The sequence below is a fragment of the Arvicanthis niloticus genome, chromosome 3 (genome assembly GCF_011762505.2).
Source record: "Arvicanthis niloticus isolate mArvNil1 chromosome 3, mArvNil1.pat.X, whole genome shotgun sequence".
Classification (NCBI taxonomy): domain Eukaryota; kingdom Metazoa; phylum Chordata; class Mammalia; order Rodentia; family Muridae; genus Arvicanthis; species Arvicanthis niloticus.
This window is the reverse complement of record NC_047660.1, coordinates 67394020-67409785: the sequence shown is the minus strand read 5'-3', so window position 1 is coordinate 67409785 and position 15766 is coordinate 67394020. Positions and strand designations below refer to the sequence as shown.

Sequence of the window (15766 nt, the reverse complement as noted above, 5' to 3'; positions counted from 1 at the left end):
CACCTCTAACAACAAAAATAACATGAAACAACAATCACTGGTCCTTAACATCTCTTAGCATCAATAGACTCAATTCCCTCAATAAAAAGACATAGACTAACAGACTGGATACATAAACAATATCCAACATTTTACTGAATATAGGAAATACATCTCAGTGACAACAGACACTACCTCAAAGTAAAAGGCTAGAAAATTATTTCCAAGCAAATTGTCCCAAGAAACAAGCTTGAGTAGCCATTCTAATATTGAATAAAATTGACTTTCAACCAAAAGTTATCAAAAAAGATAAGGAAGGAAACTTTGTGCTGGTCAAAGGAAAAATCTACCAGGATGAACTCTCACTTCTGAACATCATGCTACAAATGCAAGGGCACCCACATACATAAAGAAACTCTACGAAAGCTCAAGCACATATTGCACCTCACACAATAATAATGAGAGACTTCAACAGCCCGCTCTCACTGGTGCACACATCATAGAGACAAAAACTGAACAGAGACACAGTGAAACTAACAGAAGTTCGCAAACTGAATCCAAAAACACATCAAAAGCATCACCCATCATGATCAAGTAGACTTTATCCCAGGAGTGCAAAGATGGTTCATTATTTGGAAATTCCTCAATGTAATCCACTATATAAACAAACTCAAAGGAAAAAAAAACACATGATCATCTCACTAGATGCTGAGAAAGCATTTGACAAAATTCAAAATCGCTTCACAGTAAAAGTCTTGGAAAGAATAGGAATTCAAGGCCCTTACTTAAACATAGTAAAAGCAATATACAGCAAACCAGTAACCAACATCAAACTAAATGGAGAGAAACTTGAAGCAATCCCACTAAGATCAGGGACTAGACAAGGCTGCCCAATTTCTCCTTCTCTGTACCTATTCAATACAGTACTGGAAGTCTCAGCCAGAGCAATAGGACAACTAAAGGAGATCAAAGGGATACAAATAGGAAAGTAAGAAGTCAAAATTTCACTATTTGCAGATGATAGGATAGTATACTTAAGTGACCCCAAAACTTCCACCAGAGAACTCCTAAACCTGATAAACAACTTCAGCTAAGTGGCTGGATATAAAATCAACTCAAACAAATCAGTAGCCTTCCTCTACATGAAGGATAAACAGGCTGAGAAAAAATTAGGGAACTGACACCCTTCACAATAGTCACAAATAATATAAACTACATTGGTGTGAATCTAACCACACAAGTGAAAGATCTGTATGACAAGAACTTCAAGTCTCTGAAGAAAGAAATTGAAAAGGATATCAAAAGGTGGAAGGATCTCCAATGCTCGTGGATTGGCAGGATTAATTTAGTAAAAATGGATATCTTGCCAAAAGAAATCTACAGATTCAATGAAATCCCCATCAAAATTCCAACTTAATTCTTCATAGAGATAGAAAGAGTAATTTGCAAATTCATTTGGAACAACAAAAAACCCAGGATAGTGGGAACTATTCTCAGCAATAAAAGAATTTCTGGTAGAATCACAATCCTTGACCTCAATTGCTTATACTACAGAGCAATAGTGATAAAACTACATGGTATTGGCACAGAGACAGGCAGGAAGATCAATGGAATAGAATGAAGACCCAGAAATGAACCCACACACATAAAACCAGATGCACTGAAACTAATAGAAGAGAAGGTGAGGAAGACCCTCGAATACTTGGGCATAGGGGAAAATTTCCTGAACAGAACACCAATGGTTTATGCTTTAAGATCAAGAATTGACAAATGGGACCTCATAAAATTGCAAAGCTTCTGTAAAGCAAAGTACACTGGGACAAGACAGCAACCAACAGATTGGGAAAAGATCTTTACCAATCCTACACCCAATAGAGGGCTAATATCCAATATATACAAAGAACTCAAAAAAAAATTAGACCCCAGACAACCAAATCACCATATTAAAAAGTGGGGTAGAAAGTTAAACAAGAATTCTCAACTGAGGAAACTTGAATGGCCACGCAGGACCTAAAGAAATGTTCAACATCCTTAGTCATCAGGGAAATGCAAATGAAAACAACCCTGAGATTCCACCTCACACCGGTCAGAATAGCTAAGATCAAAAACTCAGGTGATAGATGCTGGTGAGAATGTGAAGGAAGAGGAACACTCCTCCATTGTTGGTGGGATTGAAAGCTTGTACAACCACTCTGGAAATCAGTCTGGTGGTTCCTCAGAAAATTGGGCATAACATTACCTGAAGACCTAGCTATACCACTCCTGAGCATATACCCAAAAGATGTTCCAATATATAACAAGAACACATGCTCCACTATGTTCATAGCAACCTTATTTATAATAATCAGAAGCTGGAAGAAGCCCAGATGTCCTTTTAAAAAGGAATGGATACAGAAAATGTGGTACATTTACACAATGGAGTATTACTCAGCTATTAAAAACAATGAGTTCATGAAATTCTTAGGCAAATAGTTACAACTAAAAAATATCCTGAGTGAGGTAACCCAATAACAAAAGAAAACACATTGTATGTACTCACTTTTAGTTAGATATTAGCCCAAAAGCTGTCAATACCCAAGATACAACTCACAAACCACATGAAGATCATGAAGAAGAAAGACCAAAGTGTGGGTGCTTCGGTCCTTCTTAGAAGGAGTAACAAAATACTCATGGGAGCAAATATGTAGACAAAGTGTAGGAAAAAAACTGAAGGAGGGGCCGTCTGGAGACTGGTCCACCTAGGTATCCATTCCATGTGCAGTCACTAAAGGCAGAGGCTGATTTGAATGCCAGGGAATGCATGCTGACAGGAGCCTGATAAAGCTGTCTCCTTAGAGGTCTGCCAGATCCTGGCATGTACAGAGGTGGATGCTCACAGCTAACCATTGAACTGATCAAGGAGTCCCCAGTGGAGAAGTTAGAAGACTGAAGGAGCTGAAAGGCTTTGTGGACCCATGGGACAGGCAATAATACCGACCAACCAGAGCTCCCAGGGTCTAAACTCCCAGCCTGGGAGCACATAGGGAGGGACCCATGAATCCAGCTGTATATTTAGGCGAGGATGGTCTTGTCAGGAATATCCTCATAGAAGCAGTAGAAGGGGGATGGTATGGGGTTTTGGGGTGGGTGGAAATGGGGAAAGGGAATCACATCTGAAATGTAAATAAACTATCCAATAAAAATCAATCTGGCTGTTCCTCAAAAAATTGGAAATAGTTCTATTTGAAGACTCAACTATACCACTATTGGGCTCAAAAGATGCTCCAACATATAATAAGGACACATGCTCCACTGTGTTCATAGTAGCCTTATTTAAAATAGCCAGAAGCTGGGGGAAAAAACAGATGTCCCTCAATGAAAGAATTAATATAGAAAATGTGGTTCATTTACACAATGGAATGTTATTCAGCTATTAAAAACCATGACTTTACAAATTTTGCAGGCAAATAGATGGAACTAGAAAATATTATCTTGGGTGAGGTAACCCAGCTCAAAAGAACATACATGTATGTACTCACTGATAAGTTGTTATTAACCCAAAAGCTCAGAATACTCATGATACAACTCACAGACCTCATGATGCTTAAAAAGAGAGAAAGCCAAAGTGTTGATGCTTCAATCCCACTTAGAAGGGGGAACAAAATAATCACAGGAAACAGTGGGAGAGAGAAACCTGGGTTGGAGAGGGGAGTGGGAGGCGAAAGCTAGGGCAGGACCAGGTATGGGAAGAGACAAGAGAGAAGTCCAGAAGGCCAGGAGAATGAATAGAATTAAGTAGCAATGGAGGGAGAGGAACTGGGAGAACTGCTAGAAAGTCCCATATGTCAGGGATGCGAGAGGCTCCCAGGACCCAACTGGGATGACATTTACCCATCAGTGGGGAGGTAGAGCCTGAAGAGACTCTATAAATAGACCTCCAATAAATAGACATGGCCCCAAGTGAAGGGATGGGGCCATGCACCCATCTCAAAAATTTTAACCCAGAATTTTTCCTGTCTAAAGGAAATTCAGGTACAAAAAGTAAAGAAGAGACTGAAGGAACAGCCATCCAAAGACCGCCCCACCTTGGAATCCATCCCATCTGCAGGCACCAAACCCAAACATTGTTGCTGATACCAAGAAGTGCTCTCAGACAGGAAGCTGGTATGGCTATCATCTGAGAGGGTCTGCCAGCACTTGACTAAGACAGATACAGATACTCACAGCCAACCATTGGAATGAGCCCCAGAACGCCAATGGAAGAATTAGAGGAAGGACTGAAGGAGCTGAAAGGGATTGCAACCCCACAGGAAGAACAATATCAAGTAACTCAACACCACAGAACTTCCAGGGCCTAAAACCACCAACCACAGAGTACACATGGAGGGTCCAGGGCTCCAGATACATATATAGCAAAAAACTGTCTTATCTGATATCAGTAGGAAGGGAGGTGCCTGCTCCTGTGGAGGCTTGTTGTTGCCCCCCAGAGAAGGGAGATGCTGGAGAGGTGAGCCTGGAGTGGGTGGGAGGTGGAGAGCACCCTCTTAGAGCAAAAGGGAGGGGAATGGGAGTTTGCAGAGGGGAGACAGGGAAGGAGAACTGCATTTAAAATGTAAAAAATTAAATTATTAATAACAAAAGAAAAAGGAGTAACTAAATACCCAAGGGAGCAAATATGGAGACAAAGTGTGGGACAGAATCTGAAGGAGAGGTTGTATGGCGACCATTCCACTTGGGTATTCATTCCATGTGCAGTCACCAAAAATAGACTCTGATATGGATGTCAGGAAGGGAAAGCTGACAGCAGCTTGATAAGGCTGTCTCTTTAGAGGTCCCCCAGAGTCTGACATACCCAGAGGCAGATACTCACAGCTAACCATTAATCTGATCAAAGGTTCCCAATGGAGAAGTTAGAGAGTAAACTGAAGGAGCCAAAAGGGTTGGTGGCCCCATGAGGAGAGCAACAATACCAACCAGCCAGAGCTCCCTAGGGTCTAAACCACCAGCCTAGGAGCACATATGGGGAGACACATGACTCCAGCTGTATATGTAGGGGAGGATGGCCTTGTTGGGCATAGGTGGGATACGAGGTCTTTGGTACCTTGAAGGCTGAGCACTGAGTGGGGGGGGGGGAATCTGAGGGTGGGGAGGGGGATTGGGGGGTAGGTGGGTAAATACCCTCATAGAAGCAGGAGGAGGGGGGGTGGGATAAGGGTTTCCTGGGTGGTGGGGGAAATGCAGTAAGGGGATAAAATTTGAAATGTAAATATTATATCCAATAAAAGAGGGGGGAAAGAAAAGCGGTTAGAACCAACATCCTTAATAAAATATCAGCCCTCTTTAAAAATAAAAACTATCTTGATACTAAAATTTATTTTGAGAATTGTATATTGCAGAATGATCAGCCTTGGTGTATCTACTCAACAAGCAAGCTGGGCAGACCTGCTCAAACCTCTGAGGTCCGGGAATTCCATCTGGAGGCAGTGAAGACACAGCATCAGAGGCTTATCAATTTGCTTTTCCCCCCACTCCTCTTCTAATATCTCAATGCCCATAATCAGCTTGAAGAAGCTAATGAAGAGTCAGCGCCCCTATTCCCTGGGCTTGGGGACTAAGGTGGTAAATGTTAGGCTGTCTTTCTAGGGAAAAGTAGTGGTTTTGTGGGAATAGAGAGGATTAGCTAGGGTTTATTGCATAGCCATAACCTATTAGTAGAAATCTGTACAATTATTGTCAAGATGAAGATATAAATTCTAAAATGGCACCAATTTACTTTGATTACAAATTTTAAGGTTTTCATTGGTACAAGCTTCTTATTGATATAAAGTGAGATGAATATTGTTACTCTCATAGGCATTGTACCAGTATAACACATTTAGGAATACAAGGCTTAGACCCAGTCCTTCTTTAACTTTTTTAACTGATTTGAGATGGTCAGCCTGTGAGTTAAGGGACTATAGCAAATTCATGGCTTGGAGTTTATTGTTAGGGTGTTTTCTATGTTTTATTTAGAAATAGCTGAGTGGAGTTAAAAGACAACAGTCCAGATTACCTTACATGGATAGCACTCCCAGCACCTAGCTATGGGCTTAGGGCAGTGTGTGGGTCTTCCTACCTATGCTGGCTGTGGGATCCGTGGAACCTCCAGGATGTCTCAGGCGGAATCCGGGGTCCACACAACCAAGACTGAGTTTCAAAGAGAGATACAGCACTGCACAAGCTCTCAGACTAGAGACCCAAACAAATCCAAGTCCAAATGGGTAGATTGTACTCCAATCTCCTAGCCAGTGAAATAGGAACGTCCTCCATTCTCAGACCCAAGAAAACACTGCGTCCAGTTTTTAAACTCTTGAGTTTCTCCAAAAGGAACCATAAACAAGACCAAAGAAAAAGAACTCTACAGGTATAAAAAAAGAGCTTACCTCCTTATGGAGGACTCAGCTGACCTGGGGGTGTTCACTGTCAGTAACTGAGGGGTACTCAAGGGTTGGGAGCTTCCTGGCCAACACACCAAATGTTGAGGTCTGAGAGTTGCTCCACAAACCACAGGAACACCCTAATACTGATCAGCTCTGGAATGTAGCTCAGAATTATCTGAACCACAACAACAAGCATTTCTCAGGGCCGGTTTATGAAGGAAAAGAAAACACAAATACCACAATGAGCTCAGGTAGGTGCAGCAAGGACTCAAGCCATTATAGATATAACAGTTCATATTGACCTTTAACTAGATGACCCTTACTTAAAGCTTTGTGGAATTTCTCAAGATTAACAAACCTCATACAGAACATAACAGGATATGTGATCAGCATGATCTTACTCTGAGTCAAGTAATTATCCTGTGTCAATAACTAGCACACATTTTACAGCAACAATATGAAATAGCTGGCAGGCATGGAACAAAATGGCTACAGCTGTGCTGAGGGTTCAGACCACAATAATAATCCGTATGTGGGTCTCAGTATTTATTCCCATCTGCTGTAGGAGAAAGCTTTCTCTGATGATGGCTGAATACGACTTTGTTCTGAAAATAACAGAATATCAATAGGAGTCATTTTATCACTACATTTTTGTTTTGTTTTGTTTTTAATACCAGTAATATTTGGTTTTACTCTAGGTCTCTGAACTATCTAGTGTCTATTTCTGGGTAACACAACCAGTGTTGGGCATGGGTCTCATCTAAAGGAATGAGTATTAAATCATATCAGATATTTACCTGGAAATTTAATCATATCATTTTTTTGTTTTTATTTTTTATTGGATATTTTATTTACATTTCAGATGCCACCCCTTTCCCCATTTCCCCTCCCTAGAGAATGTCTATTCCACCCCCTTCTCCTTTTTCATTTTATACAATTTTTTAATGTTAATCAGAGGCTTTATAAGTTTGATAAAGCTCAATAACAAGATGTCCATACAATCAGAAGTGTAACCCAATAACGAACCTAGATATATCAACTATCTTTGACTGGCGGAGATACACACAAACATCTGCCACCATGTTCCTCACCCCCCCCCCCTCGTCACCTAGCTCCTTCTCTCCTTCTCCTCCTCCTCTCCTTACTCCTCTCACCTTAGCTCCTCCTACATATCACCCTTCCTGTTAAAATAAAACTTTTCTATCAAAATACAATTAGAGCATAACTATACCAATTTGTGTCAGTAAGGTACAAGATAGACCTAATACCCAGTCCATCAAACAGAACCTCTGTCATCTCTCCTAAGTAAAACACTTAGTTCTGAACCTGGATTTTTTCTTGGCTTTAGAATGAATGTCAGCTGAAAACCATCCTCTTAATTCTTTTCTCTCAAAGTAAATAGCTGGGATTGGCTATGAGACTATAATTCTTCAACCCCGTCAGAAATCCAGAATGACTGAGTTAACTGAAATTATGGGAAGCACTAAGCATAGCTTCTAAAACTTAGCCAATTTATAGACACCACTGAACACCTGGACGGTCCCTATACTACAAAACATTGGAGCATCTGATCTTCAGCCTTCTGGCCCAGGATCATCTGACAGACCTTAGTGATGCAGAATTATTAAGGGCCAATTACTCTGTCTTGGCAGATATAATCAGTTGACTATTCTGCAAGTGTGTCCTTTTCTGGAAAGTAATTGTCTGTAGATGAAAAGAGGCAATTTTTGCCTAGTGGCTGTCTCCCCACAACTGGAGTAACTCCAAGGATGCTCAATTTCTTATTAGAATCCAAGACAGGAAGCTGTCAGGAGCAGACAGGTCTCTAATCAAAATGAACATTAACATAGAAATGTTTGTAATGTCAATTCTGTGGACTTCTGACGTCTTGAAAACCAACTATCCATGTAAGGTAACCTGGACTGTTGTCTGTTAACTCCTCTCAGCTATTTCTAAATAAAATATAGAAAACACCCTAACAATAAACTCAAAGCCATGAATTTGCTATAGTCCCTTAACTTACAGGCTGACCATCTCAAATCAGTTAAAAAAGTTAAAAAAGGACTGGGTCTAATGTATTCCTAAATGTGTTATACAGGCACAATGCCCATGAGAGTATCAATATTCATCTCACTTTATATCAATAAGAAGCTTGTACCAATGAAAACCTTAAATTTGAAATCAAAGTAAATTTTATGCCATTTAAGAAATTATAACTTCATCTTGATAATAATTATACAGATTTCTACCAATAGGTTATGGCTATGCAATAAATCCTAGCTAATCCTCCCTGTTCCAACAAAACCACTACTTTTCCCTAGAAAGACAGACAGACCATTATTAACCACCTTAGTCCCCAAGCCCAGGGAATAGGGGTGCTGACTCTTCTTTAACTTCTTCAAGCTGATTATGGGCATTGAGATTTTAGAAGATGGATGGGGGGAAGAGTAAATTGATAAGCCTCTGATGATGTGTCTTCACTGCATCCAGATGGAATTCCAGGACATCGGAGGTTTGAGCAGGTCTGCTCAGTTTGCTTGATGAGTAGATACACCAAGGCTGTGTATTCTGCAATATACAATTCTCAGAACAAGTTTTAGTATCAAGATAATTTTTTTCCTAGAAGGCTGACATTTTTTAAAGATGTTGGTTCTAACAACTTTTCTTTTTTTTTTTCCTTTTTTTAATTGGTTATAATATTTACATTTCAAATATTATTCCCATATCCCATTCCCCTACCACCCAGGAACCCCTTATCCTATTTACCCTCCTTGTGCTTCTATGAGGGTGTGATTTTCGTTTCTATGATGCTGTTTCCATTAACATAAACTGCCTCCTAAATTTCTAAATCCATCCATTTGTGTTATTAAATCTCCTATTTTGCTTTTTTTTCTTTCTTTTTTCTTTTTTTCTCTTTTTTCTTTTTCCTTTTTTTTCTTTTCTTTCCTTTTTTTTAAATTGGGTATTATATTTACATTTCAGATTTTATCCCCTTACCCCACTTCCTCCCACCACCCAGAAACCTCCTATCCCATCCCCCCTGTATGAGGCTGTGCCCGTACCTATCCTTTGCCCCCACTACCCCCTCCCCACCCTCACAATACCCCCCTACTCTGTGTTGGTTTTTCATGGGACCAAGAATCTCCTCTCCCACATATGCCCGACAAGGCCATCCTCCCCTACATATACCACTGGAGTGATGGGTCCCTCCCAATGTGCTCCCAGGCTGGTGGTTTAGACCCTGGGGGGCTCTGGTTGTTAGGTATTGTTGCTTTCCTCCTGGGGTAACAAACTCTTTCTGCTCCTTCAGTCTTCTCTCTAAGTTCTCCATTGGGAAACCCTTGATCATATCAGTGGTTAGCTGTGAGCATCGTACTCTGAATGTGTTAGTCTTTGGCAGACCTCTAAGGAGTCAGCTATATCATGTTCTTGACAGCATGCACTTCCAGCCATCCACATCAGTGTCTAGCTTAGGGGACTGTACATGGAATGAATACCCAGGTGGAATGGTCTCCTGATGGCCCCTCCTTCAGTTTCTGTCCCATGTTTTGTTTCCATATTTGCTCCCTTGCGTATTTTTGTTACTCATTCTAAGTAGAACTGAGGCATCCCCTCTTGGTCTTCCTTCTTCATGAGCTTCATGTGGTATGTGGGTTGAGTCTTCGATATTCCAAGCTTTTGGGCTAACATCCGCTTAACAGTGAGTAAATACCATGTGTGTTCTTTTGTGATTGGGTTAACTCACTCAGGATGATAATTTATAGATCCATCCATTTACCTAAGAATTTCTCAAATTCATTATTTTTAATAGCTGAGTAATACTCCATTGTGTAGATGAACCACATTTTTTGTATCCATTCCTTTGTTGAGGGACATCTTGGTTCTTTCCAGCTTCTGGCTATTATAAATAAGGCTGCTATGAACATAGTGGTGTATATGTCCTTATTATATGTTGGAGCATCTTCTGGGTATGTACCCAGGAGTGGTATAGCTGGATCCTCAGGTAATGCTATATCCAGTTTTCTGAGGAACAGCCAGACTGATTTCCAGAGTGGTTGTACCAGCTTGCAATCCCACCAACAATGGAGGCGTGTTCCTCTTTCTTTGTATCCTCGCCAGCATCTACTATCACCTGAGTTTTTGATCTTAGATATTCTGACTGGTGTGAGGTGGTATCTCAGGGTTGTTTTGATTTGCATTTCCCTGATGACTAAGGATGTTGAGCATTTCTTAAGGTGCTTCTCAGCCATTCCAGTTTCCTCTGTTGAGAATTCTTTGTTTAGTTATGTACCCTAATTTTAATAGGGTTATTTGGTTGTCTGAGTATAATTTCTTGAGTTCTTTGTATACATTGGATATTAGCCCTCTATTGGATGTAGGATTGGTTAAGATCTTTTCCCAATCTGTTGGTTGCCGTTTTGTCTTATTTACGATGTCCTTTACTTTACAGAAGCTTTGCAAATTTATGAGGTCCCATTTGTCAATCCTTGATCTTAGAGCATAAGCCATTGGTGTTCTGTTCAGGAACTTTTCCCCTGTGCCTAGGTATTCGAGGGTCTTCCCTACCTTCTCTTCTATTAGTTTCAGTGTATCTGGTTTTAAGTGAAGGTCTTTTATCCACTTGGATTTGAGCTTTGTACAAGGAGATATGAATGGATTGATTTGCATCCTTCTACATGTTGACCTCCAGTTGAACCAGCACCATTTGCTGAAAATACTGTCCTTTTTCCACTGGATGGTGTTAGCTTCTTTGTCAACGATCAAATAAATGAGCATAGGTGTGTTAAGCTTTAGTAAAGTTTCTTTTATGTATGTGGGTGCCCTTGCATTTGGGGCATAGATGTTCAGAATTCTGAGTTTCTCTTGGTACATTTTTCCTTTGATAAATATGAAGTGTCCTTCTTTATCTTTTTTCGATTACTTTTGGTTGAAAAACGATTTTATTTGATATTAGAATCACTACTCCAGCTTGTTTCTTGGGACCATTTGCTTAGAAGATTGTTTTACAACCTTTTACTCTGAGGTAGTGTCTGTCTTTTTCACAAAGGTGCATTTCCTGTATACAGCAAAATGTTGGGTCCTGTTTATGTATCCAGTCTGATAGTCTATATCTTTTTATTGGAGAGTTGAGTCCATTGATATTAAGAGATCTTAAAGAAAAATGAATGTTGTTTCCTGGTTTTTTTGTTATTGGCAGTGGAGATATGTCTGTATAGCTACCTTCTTTTAGGGTTGTTGGAAGATTACTTTCTTGCTTTTTCTAGGTTGTAGTTTCCCTCCTTGTGTTGGAGTTTCCCACCAATTATCCTTTGAAGTGCTGAATTTGTGGTAAGATATTGTGTAAATTTGGTTTTGTCATGGAATATTTTGGTTTCTCCATCAATATTGATTGAGAGTTTTGCTAGGTATACTAGTCTGGGCTAGCATTTGTGTTCTCTTAGGGTCTGTATGATATTGGTCCAGGATCTTCTGGCTTTTATGGTCTCTGGTGAGAAGTCTGGTGTAATTCCTATAGGTCTGCCTTTATATGTTACTTTACCCTTTTTCCTTACTGCTTTTAGTATTTTTCTTTGTCTTGTACATTTGATGTTTTGATTATTATGTGGCAGGAAGTATTTCTTTTCTGGTCTAAACTATTTGAAGTTCTGTAGGCTTCTTGTATATTTATGGACATCTCTTTCTTTAGGTTAGGGAAGTTTTCCTCTATAATTTTGTTGAGGATATTTACTGGTCCTTTAAGTTGGGAGTCTTCCCCCTCATCTATACCTATTATCCTTAGGTTTGGCCTTCTCATTGAGTCTTGGATTTCCTGGATGTTTTGGGTTTGTAGCTTTTTGTATTTTGCATCTTCTTTGACAGTTGTGTCAATGTTTTCCATGGTATCTTCTGCACATGAGATTCTCTCTTCTATCTATTGTTTTCTGTTGGTGATACTTGTGTCTATGACTCCTGATCTTTTTTTTTAGGTTTTCTATCTCCAAGGTAGTCTCCCTTTGTGATTTCTTTATTGTTTCTACTTTCATATTTAGATCTTGGGTGGTTTTGTTTAATTTCTTCACCTGTTTGGTTGTGTTTTCTTGCAATTCCTTACGGGATTTTTGTGTTTCTTCTTTAAGGATTTCTATCTGTCTACCAGTGCTCTCCTTAAATTCTTTGAGAGTGTTATTTATGTGTTTCTTAAAGTCCTCTCTCATCATCATGAGAAGTGATTTTAATTCTGAATCCTGCTTTTCTGGTGTGATGGGGTGTTCAGGGCTTGCTATGATGGGGGAGCTGGGTTCTGATGATGCCATGTAACTTTGGATTCTGTTGCTTACATTCTTGCACTTTCTTTCACCATCTGGTTGACTCTAGTGCAGCTTGTACTTGCTGTCTCTGACTGAAGCCTGTCTTTCCAGTTATCTTGCTTGCATCTGATCTCCTCGGGGTCCAGATGTTTCTGTGATCTTCTCCAGCTGCTTTGAGTACAGTGGTACCTCTAGGATGCCTCAGGATGTGTTGCCTCCAAGTATCAGACTAGGTAGGTGTCTGCTGTTCTGGATGCAGTGTCTCCTCTAGGATGTCTCAGGAACAGGTGTCCACTGCTCTGAGTGCAGTGGTTCCTCTAGGATGTCTAGGGATATGTTGTCTGTTGCTCTGAGTTCAGTTGTTCCTCTGCCACTCTGGGTTCAATGGTACCTCTGCCACTCTGGATTTAGAGGACCCTCTATCACTCTGGGTTCAGTGGATCCTCTAGGTTGTCTCGGGAGGAGTCCGGCATCCACCTAGGAGCGGACTGGGCATGGGTCTGCACCATTTGATTTGCTAGAATTTTATTGAGTATTTTTGCATCAATATTCATAAGCAAAATTGGTCTGAAGTTCTCTATCTTTGTTGGGTTTTTGTGTGGTTAAGACATCAGAGTATTTGTGGCTTCATAGAAATTTTTAAAGTATGTCCTTATAATTCTCTGAATTTCCTCAGTGTTCATTGTGATAGCCCCATTTTAATCAATAATTTTATCAATTTTTATCTATGCATTTTAATTAATTTGGATGAGGACTTATCAATCTTACTGGTTTTCTCAAAGAATAAACTCTTTGTTTCATTGATGTCTTATTTTTGTGTTTATCTTTTATTTATACCAGCCATGAGTTTGATTATTTCTAACCATCTAGTCCTTTTATTTATTTATTTTTATTTTCTTTATGCCACCCCTAGAGTTGTTTTGGTGGGGGGTTGGGTTTTTTGTTTTGTTTTGGTTTGGTTTGGGGGTTAGTTTTTTCATGCCATTTGACTCTATATTAATGACAGACACCTCAGAGTTTTTGGAAACTTTAAGATGTTAATAAGTACACATTTTATGTTGGAGATGTGTTTTTAAATTATATCTTCTAATTAATTATGTTGGAGGAGTACATGCCATGCCAAACAAGTGGAAGAGTAAGTACAACTTTTAGGAGTAGGTTTCTCCTCTCCACTGCATGGGCCCTGTGAATTGAAATCAGTACATTAGGCTTATAGGCTCACTTTGCCACTGAGTCACTCCTCTAGACATGGAAATGGTTCTATTAGTCCTCTGAAAATAACTTCATATTCTTGTACAAAAGATGCACTTCTTCCTTCTTTTTGTCTAGATTCTAAATCATGTCTCTTTTTCCAGTTCTGAGAATTGAATTGAACCAAACCGTCTTTATTTCTAGTACATATAATACCTAAGTTGGAACTGGAACACTGTTTTTAGTTTTCATCTTGAAAATACTAATCTCAACAAAATTATAAACAAAGTTGACTTCAATGTCCTGTCACAATGATGAAGGTTTTCAGTGAAAATCAAGGGTACCTGAGTAGGAGAACACCTTACATAGAAATCATGTTTTACTTGGGCTTTGAAAAATAGCACTGAGTGTACAAAACAAATCAAAGCCTGGCATGGTGGTACACATCTGTAATCCTAGTACTTGGAATATAGAGGAAGAGGAATCAGATCTTTTCAAGGCCATTCTTGGCTAGAAAGTGAGTTTGAGGCTAGCCAGGCCTACATGAGACCCTGTCTCAAAAAAAAAAAAAAAATGAAACAAAGAATAAAGACAATTGAATGAATCGATACATCTCCAGTTTGTTTTTTATTAGAATATGTAAGTATGACACAACTTTGACTCATATGTTTTTGACAATTCTCATTCCTAACAGAACTTTCCTCAGAGCAAGTTTCATGTCCTTGTTGCGAAGACTATAAATCAGAGGATTAAAGAGAGGAGTCATTACAGAGTATACAAGTGTAAGGATCTTCTGCATCAAAGTTGAAATGCCATATGTAGGACTCACATACATTATCATTACTGTCCCATAAAACAGTGACACCACAACTAAATGGGAACCACAGGTAGAGAAGGCCTTTCGCCGGCCAGCTGCAAAAGGAACCTGAAAAACAGCCCTGAGCAACAAAATATAGGACCAAAGAATGTATGCAAGAGTAAAAAACAGGAAAAAGGAACTTTGGGCATAAAAAATAAATTCAGTAATAGGAGCTGGGGCACAAGACAAAGCCATCAATGGGTCCATGTCACAGAGGAAGTGATCAATGATATTAGAACCACAGAATGGAAGTTGGGAGATGGAGAAGATAAGGATTGGGTACCCAAGGAATCCAATGAGCCAGCATGAAGATACAAGAATGCAACAAAGCCTCCTAGTCATGATGACAGGGTAATGTAAGGTGCGGCAAATGGCCAGGTACCTATCATAAGCCATTACTGCCAGGAGAAAACATTCAGTTGTACCCAACGAAGAGAAGAAATAGAACTACAGGAAGCATCCTGAAAATGAGATGGCCTTGGTCTGAGACAGAATGTTGGCTAGTATGTTAGGAGTAGTGGAGGAAACATACCAGATTTCAAGGAAGGTAAAATTTCCCAGGAGGAAGTACATGGGGGTATGTAGACGTGAGTCACATCTTATTGCACAGATGATGGCTCCATTTCCCAACAAGGTCAAGACATAAAACACCAAAAACAACACAAAGAGAAAAATTTGTATCTTCCAGGAACCAGGGAATCCCAAGAGAACAAACTCAGTTACATGTGCTGCTGATCTGTTCATGGCATCTAAATATCTGAGGAGAAAAAAAGACATGAGTTTACCCCAATTCCCTTGCTTTCAACATATCTGAAGTTCTTTATGAGTGTCAAACTTAAGTTCTACAAAGAATATTCTGAAACCAGATGGAACCAATCCTATCTTATTTTACATTGAGTATGTTTCAATGATATAACCTCTTTCTGTTCTTCTTCTTGGTCCTCCTAAGACAGGAGTCAAACAGGATCTAGGAAATTAGAGAGAGCTATGGTGAAGAACACTGACCATCTAGACACAAATAGCCCCAAATAACCCTACATTACAATTTCCTA

General features: G+C 39.7%; 1 pseudogene; it reads right to left on the bottom strand.

The window, feature by feature from the left end:
- Positions 1–14516: 14516 nt before the first annotated feature.
- Positions 14517–15491, bottom strand: LOC117705929 (olfactory receptor 11H4-like; annotated as a pseudogene).
- Positions 15492–15766: the final 275 nt, after the last annotated feature.